Genomic DNA, 13,586 nt, shown 5'->3' with positions numbered 1-13,586 from the left:
TTCCTGGGACTGGTGCATCCACTTAGTCTGAAGGGCCCAAATTCCATTTGTACAGGTCTTTTTTTTCTGCTTTTAGGTGAGGGGAAGCTGTGCAAATAATGCAAGCCTTAGTCCCCTGACCCAAACAATACTTTTTAGGGAAAAGAACTAATCCACCCCAAATGGTAAGTTTGCTGATAATAATTTCTCTTACCGTACCTCTACCCCACCTTCTTCTTCTAAAGCTTCCTGTAGAACATATGCAAACCTGGGTAACATTTGTGGAAGGAATTGAACCAACACAAACTTTCTCAGCTTTCTAAATAGCAAAAATTAGTTCCAATTTAGCCCCCTTTTATGAACTCATCTAATCATTCCATAAAACAAGTTTATAAACCTTTTCAGCCCTAGTCCACACTTAAGCAATTAAAGATAAGAAGATTTTCTCACTGATAATGACTAAATAAAGTAGTTAAAGGCCTAAGGTGAAACTGAGGCCTCCTTATCCAGCATTAACTAGCAATATTAATGAATAATCCTTTGTAGTTATACTTAGCTCTATGCAAATATTAATTAAACCTCCTAGAACCCCTGTGAAGCACGTGTTGTTATCTCTATTTTTACAGATAAAAAAGTAGCTCAAAAGGCCTAAGAATCAAGATGTTAAAAGAAAGTCTGCCTAAGCCTTTTGGTCCTCTCAGACATGAGATGAGTGGGGGAAAAAAAGTGTGTGTGTATGTGGAGGGGCAGGCAAGTGTATTACCTCTCATAAAAGGCCATTTAGATTTTAATAGTAAGGTAATTTAAAAAACTAGACCTTTTAAGGTATGAGTACCCTGAAAAAGTCCAGGCTAAGAATTAAAATGTAAAAACAAAAATGTTTGCTAGCAGAGGGTGAAAAAAGAATGCAATTTTCTTTTTAGGGATTGACAAGTTCAAAGCAGTGCTTTTTGTTACCATGGGTACCATATTCTATTTACCCTGCTGGCTTAGTCTACTTAAGCTGTTAAAGAGGAAGGAGTCTAGCATTCAACAGGAAAGCTGAAATACACTGAGGACTTGTTACACTAGTTCTGTAATTTTCATGGAATGTCTTTTCCTTAGAGATCCATATTATATACATCTGTTCAATGTTACTGTGACCCTATAGAATAGGGAATTCAATAGAACTAAATCTAGGACTCCCAGACTCCCCATCCCCTCCCTCTTGTAGAATGACATAATAATAATAACTAGCATTTATATAGAGCTTTAAGGATTATAAAGTGCTTTACATGTTATTTCATCTGGACCTCAGGTTCAAAGTGAAGTGGTAGTAAGATAGTGAGGTAGTAGTGAACAGAAAACTGAATTTGGATTTAGAGGACCTGAGTTCAATTTCTTTTTTTTTCTTTTTTAAATATAAATTTATTTATTTTTAGTTTTCAATATTTACTTCCACAAGATTTTGAGTTCCAAATTTTCACCCCATCTTGCCCCCTCCCCACCCCAAGATGGCATGCATTCTGAATATCCTCATTGGCTACCACCCTCTTATATGTATTGTTCCTTCCAATTCTAATTTTTAAGTTTCTTGAGGGCAGGGACTGTCCTACTTGCTTATATTTGTATTCTTGCTGCTTAGCATAGTGCCAAGCATTTAATAACACTTAACAAAGCTCATTTTTTTAACTCATTTTTTGGTTCATTTATGTCATGTGTAAGTGTGTCCACCAATCAAATCACTCATATGGTGCTCTCACCTATTAGTAGCTCCCTTTCTTCACTTCACAATTCTCAACCTGATTTACCAAATGCTCTTTTGCCAGTGCTTTGGAAGCTGATTAATTGGACCAGGTAAAAGGTAGTAAAAACAGATGCATTATTTCCAAATTACATAGGCTGTATATTCCATTTGATGAATGAAAACATTTATAAGTGATAATTCTGTGTAAGCACTGTGTGAAGAGCTAGGGATACAAGCAGAAAGGGAAGTCATTTCCTTGTTCCTTTTTTCTGTTAGGGATAATTCCTTGTCAAACACTACTCCTGGATTACTCCTACCATCCATGTCCTTTGCTTCCAGACAGAACTGGAGAAAATCACGACACAGCCAACTGATTCCAGTGCAAATTCATGTTCTCTAATTTCAATTGGGCCCTCACTCTAATTAGGAAAATGTTCTATTCCTCCTAACTTGATTCCCACTGTCTACACTGTATGTTCCAAATACTCTTATCTCTTGTTAAACTTCTCATAGTGCCCTTCCCCCCACACTCCCAGATGAAGAGCTCCCCTCATGCTTCATTGACCATTTGACCAGAGATCTATGCATATTCTTGTACACATTTATTTAGAGTTTGTTTTGCCTAGGACTTCATTGCTCTTTAAAAATGCCCTCCCCCCTAGTTTCCCCCTTTCCCCCCCTTGCATTTCCCTGTTGAGTTAAATGTATTGCTATACTCAACTCTTCGTGGGTTTATTTTTCTCTCCTTTGAGCAGTTCAGATGAGAGTGAATCTCAAGTATGAGTCACTTCCCTTTTGCTCATTGTTTGTATAAACTTCTACTTGTACATCCCAACTATGTGAGATATTTTCACCTAAACTTCCTTTCCCTTCCCCTAAAGTGTATCATTTTTCCCTTCTCTTTTTATTCTTCTTTTAAGATCACCAAGACATAATAGAACTACTCTCAGGCCTTCTGCCTAATTAGACTCTTGATGTGATAGGATTCAGAGGGGGACACATGTGTCATCTCCCCATATTACAGCATTAGTAGTTTAGTCCCTTATGATTACTTGTTCAGGTTTGCCTTCTAATGTTTTTCTTAACCTCTGGATCTGAACTTCAAAGGTACTAAGACCAGATGAAGCCCTGGTCTTTTCATCAAGAGTGCTTGGAAGTCCTCTGTTTCATTAAAGATCCACCTTTGCCTGTCTAGAGTTACACTCAATTTTGATGGGTAAGTTATTTTTGGCTGTAAGCCTATATATATATCTCTACTTTTCTTCATTTTACTTTTTGCCTTTACTTTCTGGAATACCATATTCCAAGCTCTGTACTCCTTCATTATGGTAGCTACTAACTCATGTGTAATCCTGACTGTGGCTTCTCATTACTTTAGTTCTTTTCTTTTTTTGTGAGGCAATTGGGGTTAAGTGACTTGCCCAGGGTCACTCATTCAAGATTGACTCATTCTCTCTCACCTCCCCCCTTCCCCTCCCCGTAAAAGCTGTTTCTTGCCTCTTTTATGTCAGATAATTTACCCAATTCTACCTTTCACTTTTTTCTTCTCCCAATACAATCCTCTCTCACTCCTTAATTCCCTTAATTTTATTTTCTATATATCATCCCTTCATATCCAAGTCACCTAGTGCCCTCTGTCTCTCTCTGTCTCTACACACACACACACACACACACACACACACACACACACACACACACACACACAAATATGTATATATACATATGTATAGGGCATTTTTCTCCTCATTGCCTTTTTGGACCTCTTTTGTCATTTGGGTTAGGCTATTTTTTAAGGTGTTATTTTCTTCGGTATTTTTTGGGTCTCCTTTAGCAAGCTGTTGACTCGTTTTTCATGATTTTCTTGCATCACTCTCGTTTCTCTTCCCAGTTTTTCCTATATGTGTGTGTGTGTGTGTGTGTGTGTGTGTATGTACATATATATTCTCTCCAACTACCCTAATACTGAGAAAGGCCTCATGAGTTACAAATATCATCTTTCCATGTAGGAATATAAAAAGTTAAACTTTAATAAGTCACTTATGATTTCTCTTTCCTTTTTACCTTTTCATGCTTCTCTTGAGTCTTGTATTTGAAAGTCAAATTTTCTATTCAGCTCTTGTCTTTTCATCAAGAATGTTTGAAAGTCCTCTATTTCACTGAATATACATTTTTTCCCCTGATGGATTATACTCAATTTTGCTAGGTAGGTGATTCTTGGTTTTAATCCTAGCTCATTTGATCTGTGAAATATCATATTCCAAGCCCTCTGATCCCTTAATGTAGAAGCTGCTAAATCTTGTGTTATCCTTATTGTGTTTCCAAAATACTTGAATTGTTTCTTTCTGGCTGCTTGCAATATTTTCTCCTTACCCTGGGAACTCTGGAATTTGGCTACAAAGTTCCTAGGGGTTTTTCTTTGAGGACTTCTTTCAGGAGGTGATTGGTGGATTCTTTCAAATTTTATTTTACCCTCTGGTTCTAGAATATCAGGGTGATTTTCCTTGATAATTTCTTGAAAGATGATGTGTAGGCTCTTTTTTTGATCATGACTTTCAGATAGTCAGATAAATTTTAAATTCTTTTTCCTGAATCTATTTTATAGGTCAGTTGTTTTTCCAATGAGATATTACAGTTTTCTAATTTTTCATTCTTTTGGTTTTGTTTTACAATGTCTTGATTTCTCATAAAGTCACTAGCTTCCATTTGCTCCATTCTAATTTTGAAGGAAGTATTTTCTTCAGTGAGCTTTTGGACTTCATTTTCCATTTGGCCAATTCTGCTTTTGAAGGCATTCTTTTCCTCATTGGCTTTTTGGACCTCATTTGCCACCTGTTTTCAGAGATACTTCTAGGGACCTGTAAGTTTTCAGTTCTTCCAAGGTAGTGTGATCAAGGGCACTTGATCCTTACTCCTTTCCTGACCTGTGTCTGGTCTATGAGTGACCACAAGCACTGTTTTCTGCCTTGGAAGTGTAAGGAGGATTTTCTCTCTATAGCCACTATAAGCTTTACTATGCCAGTGCTCCTCCTTGCCCCAGGACCACTACCCAGGACTGGGATGCAGATCCAAGTATGGGCAAAACAAGAGAATCCTGCCTCAGCACCAGCAAAAAGATCCCTGCAAACCCCTCTCTGATCAGCCACTGGATTCCCCCTCTGTCTGTGGGCCAAGCTTAGGAAACAGCTGCCACCCTGGGGCTGTGCCCAGGACTAGCACTGGGACCAAGCTTCTCTCTCACTGGGTCACAGACTTTTCCTACTGACCTTCTAAGATATCTTTAGTGCTTGTGGGTTGAGAAGTCTGGAAATCACCACTGCTGCCCATGCTTCAGTCATCTGAGGCCTGGTCCAGGTTCACTGAAGCCTGGTCTGTGCCTGCATAGCCCACGCTGAACTACGTTCCTCTCCCAGCTCAGTGTGATAGACCTTTCCCATGAACCATTCAGGTTGTCTTGGGCTGGAAATTTGTTTCACTCTGTCTTTTTGTGGGTTTTGCTGCTTTGGAATTTGCTTAGAAGTATTTTTTCAGGCATTTGGAGGGGTATGGGGGACAGCCCAAGCAAGTCACTGCTTTCACTCTGCCATCTTGGCTTCGCCCCACCCTATTAATTTCTATAGGGAAAATTTCGGCTGGTTCTTATAATTTTCTATAGGTATTGAGTGTTCTGTTATTCTGGTGTCTCAGTGATAGCTCAGGATGGGGACTTGGAAGCTATCAGTGCTCCCAAAGTGCTCTTATACATGGCAAAGTCTTCTCACCATCCCCTTTATCTGAGCTCTGAAAGTTGCTAATCTAATTTTGGGTCTCATCAACAGTAGACTGCTATCTGTGGCAAATGATGATTAAAAAAAAGTCTGTATTTCAGGAGGATAAAACTTTGTGGCAATGAAACAAAGCCTCTGTTTAATCTCTGATGTCTCGATTATGCATTTTAGTCTCATGACAAATGAAACCCTAGGTCAATGATTGAGAATAAGTTACAGCTCCTGTCCATCCCCCGACCCCTTTTTGCAGTAGCAAACATCTTCACATTTTAAAGTAAATTGCATTGGAAGTGTCAACATTTGATAGTGATTTTCTTCCTTTACTCCTCCTGGTTGCCCAAAGTAAATTCTGCCTGTGTCTTTTTTAAGTTGAATCACATCTAAGCAGGCAGAAAGAAGAATAAAGCCAATGTCTTCCTAATCTGCACTTCCCATTTATATAGGATGATTTCAGAAAGAACAAAAATTATACTTTCAGCTTTGGGGTGTGAAGTAAGAAGGTGAGCATATGTGTATTAAGGGAGCAAATGTTATGACTTTGCCTTCTATTGAAAATATCCACATGTTGTTCTTGGCAAGGGCAAAATTGTGATGGGAACTAAACTGACCCCCAGTCCTCCCTGATCTTTCACTTTCTTTTCAGTGCTCTTGCTTCTACAGTGCCAGAGCCTTTATGTTATCCCATGGATGCTCAGGTCCTATGTCTGTTGAGGCAGTAACCATGTTCCAAAGTTCCAAATTTATTTTTTCTATTCACTTCCCTTTTCCTTACAAGTTCCCTCCTTCTTCTTCCCCACTTTTTCCCCTCTGAGTATCACACCTCTCCTCAAATCCTACTTGTCTTCTTTTTCATTGTCTCTCTATTTACTAGGGTCCTGGCTCACTACTATCTTTGACAACTGATTCACAAATATGTATTAATAAATGATAATGGCTTAGATCCTACTGGAAAATGTAAAGAAGTAAATTTCTAGTGGATGGGACTTTCTGTACATTTGGTAAACCAGTATGTGAAAGGCTTCTGAACATAGCAACCTTTTGGTTTTCTGTGACTTAACATAAGTCATGAATCAATAAATGCTTGTTAAATATCAGCTATATGCTAGACACTCTATTAGGTACTTGAGAATACAGCTACAAAAATGAAACAATCCCGCCCCTCAAGAAGTTCACATTCTTTTGAGGGAGACTATACACACACACACACACACACACACACACATGCACACGCATACATATATTCATATATGTGTGTGTATGTTTATATATACATATATACACACATACATATGCATTCACATACATACATGCACATATATACATATATGTATGTGTGTATGTGTGTATGTATATATATACATACATATACATACATACATATACATACATATACATACATACATACACACACACACACATATATATATATGGTGGACTTGGTCCTTAACAATTTGATTTCTCCTAGCTCAGAATGTAATCACAGATAATGAGGTGGTAATTTGAGTGTAAAGACAGAAAAAATCACAGAATGTAAATGGGAAGGTACCAAAGATGATGGAATATTAATGTGTTGTCAAGCAGCAATCTGCTACTTGCTTATGAAGTGTGAAGTTCTCTCTGGCTGAATTAGAGTGGCAAATTGACATTGGTTGGCAGAAGATTACCCAGGTCCTGATTGTCTTGGTTAGCTCTGTGGTCAGTCAAACCTGTGAGCAGCTGTATTTATACCAGATCGCAGAAGAGGAGAGGAAAGGGATTGGCCACAGCAATGGAGATACTACACCTTACAGGGAGCTCTACAGATAGACAGAGATACGGAGACAGAGAGGAAGCTGAACTGAGCAACTGTTTACAAGAAGCTACTTAAGGGAGCAGGACCTCTGGAAGCAAAGAAGAGAGCCAGCTGTGGACTCAAGAGAGACTTATCTCTGGCAATAGAGAGTTGAATTGTAAAAAAGAATGGATCCCGGGATCTCAGATAATCAACTCACACACCAGAGATCCTGTGTCCAGGGGAGAGTAGCATGGGGACTGCATGAGGAGAGAAAATTCATCAAGGCCCTACAGTACTGGAAATGTGAGTTGTGTTGTTTATATGTATGCCCTACATGTGCATCTAACTACTATTATACTCTATGCTTACTTTTCCCAGTGATGATGTGTTTTTGTAGGATAATGCATGCTAGGTTTATGAATGGAAGATTTTATAACTGTCATTTATAGACACTTAATACTGCTATTACTCCATCATCTTAATAGATAACATTGCTTTGAGCTAATTGTGTTAACTGGTTGAGTGTTAGGAGAAGCTCACTGGTGGGTTCTCATGGGATATATAGTTTTAGGAAGATAGTCATTCCGAACACCCATGAATTTGAGGTTAGTAGGTGCTGTTGGAGAGGTAAGACAAAGGTGTACTACATAAGAATATACAAAATAAATACAAGGTAATTTAGGGGGATAAAGTGCTAGCATCTTGGGGTACCAAGGAAGGCAGAGCTTGAACTGATCTTTGAAGGTAATTCAGACTTTTAAGAGACCTAGATACAAGCAGGAAGGGCATAGGGGAATGTCCTGTGCAAAGCATGGGAGATGGAATTTCTTATCAGATGCCTTTCTATTCCATCAACTCATAAGGTACAATTTTTTCCTGGACAGCTACCCTGGTTTCTGAACTACACTTCCTCAGAATGAGTCAGGTAACATTTTCATAACAAAAGTATGCTGACTATTGCTTTGGAAGGCATGTTCTTTAAATGACCTATTTCAACTCAGTTCTTCCCTCCACCTTCAGCCCTACTATCTCTCTTTGAAAACTTACAACCTTTTTTTTTTCTGTTTAGAAATGTTTGAAAGTTTTTTTTTTTTGAGAAGAAAGAGAACTGGTAATAAAAGAGGGACTTTTGGTTTGCACCATTATATTAAATACACACTAGCAGTTAGTATTGTCCAGCTCTTTTCTCACTTTATCATCCAACCCCACCTCCTCCCTCTCCTTAAATACCTTCTGTTTAGTCACCTAATCTCTAACTGCTGTGTCCTATGTTTATGCTGCCTCCTAACTCTTACCCCTGAAGCTCACTTCCTAATTCTATTGCCCCTGCTGTCTACAGGGTGGGAAGGGATGGTATGAAGAGTACAGCATCATGATCCCAGGTCCTATTTACAAGGTGTAATGTGGAAGGCTATCATCTTGCTGTGCAGGGATGCTGCCAGGGTTCTTTGGCTGCTTACTGTCATTCTCACGCTGTGAAACCTGAGAAGTAACACTTCCTGTGGGTCCTGGGTAGATGCTGAGATGCCCGTCTAAGTTGTCTGGCCCTAGAAGCTGTTAATTAAAGTGCCACCAGGATGCTTCCATTGGCCCTATCCTTCCACTTCCTGTATCTTGTATCCCACTGAGTATGCCTATGGGTGGTCAGCAAATAATAACAGATAATCACTTTCTCTAGCTCTTTCATTTCTCTGTAGAAATGCAAATCTTATCCTTCAGTGGGAAGCACACAGGCATATGACTTTTATATCTGCAGGGATTACCAATGAGTCATGCTTGAAGTTGTTGTAAAAACTATTCAGGTGGGAAGGCTTGTGCTGTAATAAGAGTGTACATTGGGGAATATCTGTCCTGAATTTTCATTTATTAAAACACAGCACGTGCATGCGCACACACGCGCGCACACACACACATACACACACACACACACATACATATATACACACACAGAGTACTGAGCTTCCCTCTTCCTTTCTTACCCCTCTCTACTCCCCCCCCTCCCCCAGCAGGCAATTATGTAGAATTTATTCCCAAATCTCCACAGGAAGGAGAACTTACCTCTTCAAACTCAAATGTTTATCACAATACAGAAGAGGGTAAATTTGAGAAAGGTAGCAGAGTAGTGTTAATGTGGGAGTGAGTGCCAGAACTCATGCAGATGTGTGTTATTTATGCCCTTAATTGTTCTTTCCAGTAGGTGGCTGGCTGCCAGTTCACATGAGTCAAGTACTGTAAAATAACAGATGTCACATATCACATGAACACCGGGGAGTCTATATAGCCAGTACTGTAAATCTGGTTACATTGGATGGGGATGGTGTGGGGTAGAAAGAAGGAATACAAAAGCAGATGAGTCTATGACTGTAATTTGCAAAACAAATTGTCTCACCCAAATATGTTCTTTAGTTGTTATGCATCTGCCCTGTTCCGAGAGAAAGAGAGAGAGAGAGAGAGAGAGAGAGAGAGAGAGAGAGAGAGAGAGAGAGAGAGAGAGAGAGAGAGAGAGAGAGAGATCGATCATTAGGAATAATAGAGGCTATTTAGGTAACAAACTTTTCCTTCATCCTAACAGGGAGCAGAACTCAAGGTGAAAGATATGGCCTCAGTCCAGAGGCATTACTGTTCTAAAATACAGAGAAGGGAAAACAGAGACGGGGGTGTTAGTCTCAAAGTGAAGACATGCTGGGTATAAGGTAGAGTTCTAGGAACAAAAGGAAAAGTCATAGCTATAAACATTAATGTATTCATTAATGATCAGATAGAGGGAGGGCATAGTGCATCAAAGAAGTTTATAGTTCTGTAGGAAAAGATAGAAGTGTGTTATTATACAGGGAGTCTCAAAAGTCTTAGCACAATTTTAAGCTATCAAAGCTTAAAATTGTGCTAAGACTTTTGGGACACCCTATGTAAAGACTTAGGAGACCTGAAGAATATGAGCAAGTCATAATAAAAGGAAAATTCAGCCTGGATAAATGAACACAAACCTATCTGGGGAAAATAATCTTAAATGAAGACACCCTGTTGGAGGAATGGGCTGTAAATCAGGCCATTGATCTCTTGTGAAAGCAAACAAGTTATCTGTGAATTTCTAGAAATTATGACTGTTAGAAAGTTAAATGCCCTTTGAGGCCTCTGTATAGAGGTGTCTCATTATGGATCACCAAGGAGAGAGATCAGACTCCTTCCCCACTTTGCAAATCTAATATGACCATGCTCAGAATCAGGATTCTTTTTTTGGATGCTATCTGCCTCAGCTGAATCCACATACTGATGGGCAAAATTGTATATGAGTGTGAGTTCCTTGAGAACAGGGGCTATTTCTTGCCTTTCTTTGTATCCCAAGCACTTAGCACAGTGTGTGGCAGATAGCAGGTGCTTGATGGCATTCCTGAGACATTTGGGACAGCAATGACAAAAGCCATAGCTAGGAATTTGGGTACCCAGGATGACTTCCCTTGAGGTAGAATTTGGGGAGAGATCTAGGATATGACCACTTCTATTCATGGTTAAGGTAGGCTAGAGAAAAAGGCCAAGGGAACTGAAGAAACTAAAATCCTTTGCATCTAGGTATAGTGGATGAAATTCTGGACCTGGAGTTAGGAAGACCCAGATTAGAATCTAGTCTTAGGTATTAATTGGCTCAAGTCCCTTGAGCTCTCTCAGCCTCACTTTCCTCATCTACAAAGTAGGGATAATAATATCACTCAGATATTCTTTCTAATTATCACTAAATCCATACTTGAAGGGAGCAGGCAGGCAATAAATATTTGTTAAGCACTTATGGGTTGGGGCTTAATGGGTTGGGGCAACTAGATGGCCCAATGGATAGAGCATTGGGCCTAAAGTCAGGAAGATCCAAGTTCAAATCTGGTCTCAGGCACTAGCTGTGTGACCCTGGGCAAGTCACTTAACCTTGTTTGCCTCCATTTCCTCTTTTGCTGGAGATGAGTTGGAGAAGGAAATGGCAAACCTCTCTGGTGTCTTTGCCGAGAAAACCCCAAATGGGCTCATAAAGAGTTGGACATGACTGAACAACAATAGCAACATGCCAGGCCTTTAGCTAAGCACTAGGGATGCAAATACAAGTGAAAAGGACAGTCCCTGCCTTTAAGGACCTTATATTTTAACAATGAAAGAAAATACATAAAAGCTGAAAGTGGAAGAAGCAGGGAGAAGGTACTCACTCAAGGGCATGGTGGTAAAGTCCCAAGAGTCAGAAGCACAGCCAACAGGGAAATGAAACATGGCTGGTGTAAGCCTATCCCCGAAATGGAGGGCCTCCTGAGGGAACTCACTAATGGGTGATGGAGGCTTTCATGGCAGAGGGGTGTTTTAGGGTGAAAGACCTCAGGTGCTGAGGAAGTTTTAGGGCAAGAAGATAGCCAATCCTTGGTAGAAGAGCATTCCAATTTGGTAGAAACTGCCAGAGCTTGCACTCAGGTGGCAAACTGAGTCTAGGGTCAGCCTTACTATAGCTTTCCAGAGATGAACTGCATATGTAGCTGTTGTTTAAGGACAACAATAGTTAAGTTCAGAAGGGTTTATCACCAGGTTGTCTACAAGGTGGTAAAATATTTAGATCATCTAGTAAATTGTAGAGATTTTTAAAAAATAAAAATCAGCCTAGAGAATGCCCTCCTTAATGAAAACCTAGATCCTTAAAGTATTAAATTAAATATTTCTTCTAATAAAACTATCATCATTTCCTATTACTTATTGACATAGACATAATTTTTTATTCCCATGTCCCAGTGTCTTAGTGATGGAAACATTTTTAAGCATGCTGAAATAATGAAAAGGGAGGAAATACAAAGTTAGATCAAAGGAGTCTATGATCAATTCTAAACTTGAAGGAAAATGAACTCCTCTATTAATTGAGCGTATCTTGCAATGATTTACACAAGAGAAAGAGTAAAGAGGAACCATTTCCATTATCTGATCTATCACAATGAACTATTAGGACTAGTTACTTCTCTGGAGCTCAGCAGAGAGAGCAGGAATGGATATATGTATGTTATATATATTTTACCTATCTATGATCTATGGGAGTCATTGATATATAGAGAGGGTAATCAAACCCATGGGAGCTAATGAGATTACCAAATTAGATAGTGTAGAGAGAAAAGAGAAGTAGATAAAGGACAGAGACTTGAAGTACGCTTAGAAATAGTGGCTTTGACATGCAGGATGAACTAATGAAAGGGACTGTAGACAGTAAAATTTCAGTGGCATTATCATTAACAGCTGACATATTAAAGAAAAGATATGACACATTAAGCTCATTTTCAAAGCACTTTCTTTCCAATCATTCTCCAAGAGAAGCAGTATAAGTGTCATTACCTTCATTTCACCAATGAGTTTTACTATAATATAAGTGAGGGACATTGATTGGATAGAAGTCTTTCTACTAATGGTTTCCACTGTTCAGCCTCCACTGATCCCCTTTACATCTGATCCTGGGCATCTCTTGTGACTTGGGTCAGAGAGTGAGGAAGTGGAAAAGTTGCTCCTCAGGATGGAAGAAATGGCAGCTCCTGACACCCAGCCCTATGTCACCATCCAGGACATAGTTCTGATGACTCTAGCTTTGACTCTAATTGTTAGGAAATTTTTACTTATAGCAACATATTGCTGGTGTATAAATTTATTTGTTGTTGTTTAGTCAATTTAGTCATGTCTGACTCTTCGTGATCCCATTTGGAATTTTCTTGGCAAAGATACTGGAAGGGTTTGCCATTTCTTTCTCCAGCTCATTTTATAGACGAGGAACTGAGGCAAATAGAGTTAAGTGACTTGCCAAGGGTCACATAGCTAGTAAGTGTCTGAGGCTGTATTTGAACTCATGAAAATGAGTCTTCCTGATTCCAAGCCTAGTGCTCTATCCACTGCATCACTGAGTTAGCCTATGTATATATTTCTTAGTTCCTGACAATTCTGAAGAACAAAGTATTACACCTAAGAGTGAAACTGAGGTCCTACATGTTCCCCCAAAATCTTCCTCACTGACATTCTGTGAATCTGGCTTCCCCTCCTACCTGGAATAGAGTTTTCCTCATTAGCACTGCTTCAAGGTGCTGTGGTATAGTCAAACAACACTGTAGAGTTGGGAGCACCTTGGGTTTGAATTCCACTTCTACTACTTGTCAACTATGAGATACTGAGTCATTTAACCTCTCTAGATCACAGGTTTTTCTTCTGTAAGATGGAGATAATAAAACCTGCATTACTTACATCATATAGTTCTTGTGACAATCAAATGAGACAAATGTAAAGTGTCTTACAAGCCTTAAATTCCTATACAAATATTAATTTATATTTCAGAGCTGGAAAGAATTTTAGAAAC

The sequence above is a fragment of the Phascolarctos cinereus genome, unplaced genomic scaffold (assembly GCF_003287225.1).
Source record: "Phascolarctos cinereus isolate Bilbo 61053 unplaced genomic scaffold, phaCin_HiC Scaffold_1;HRSCAF=81, whole genome shotgun sequence".
Classification (NCBI taxonomy): domain Eukaryota; kingdom Metazoa; phylum Chordata; class Mammalia; order Diprotodontia; family Phascolarctidae; genus Phascolarctos; species Phascolarctos cinereus.
The sequence above is the reverse complement of the archived record's forward strand: the minus strand, read 5'-3'. Positions refer to the sequence as shown.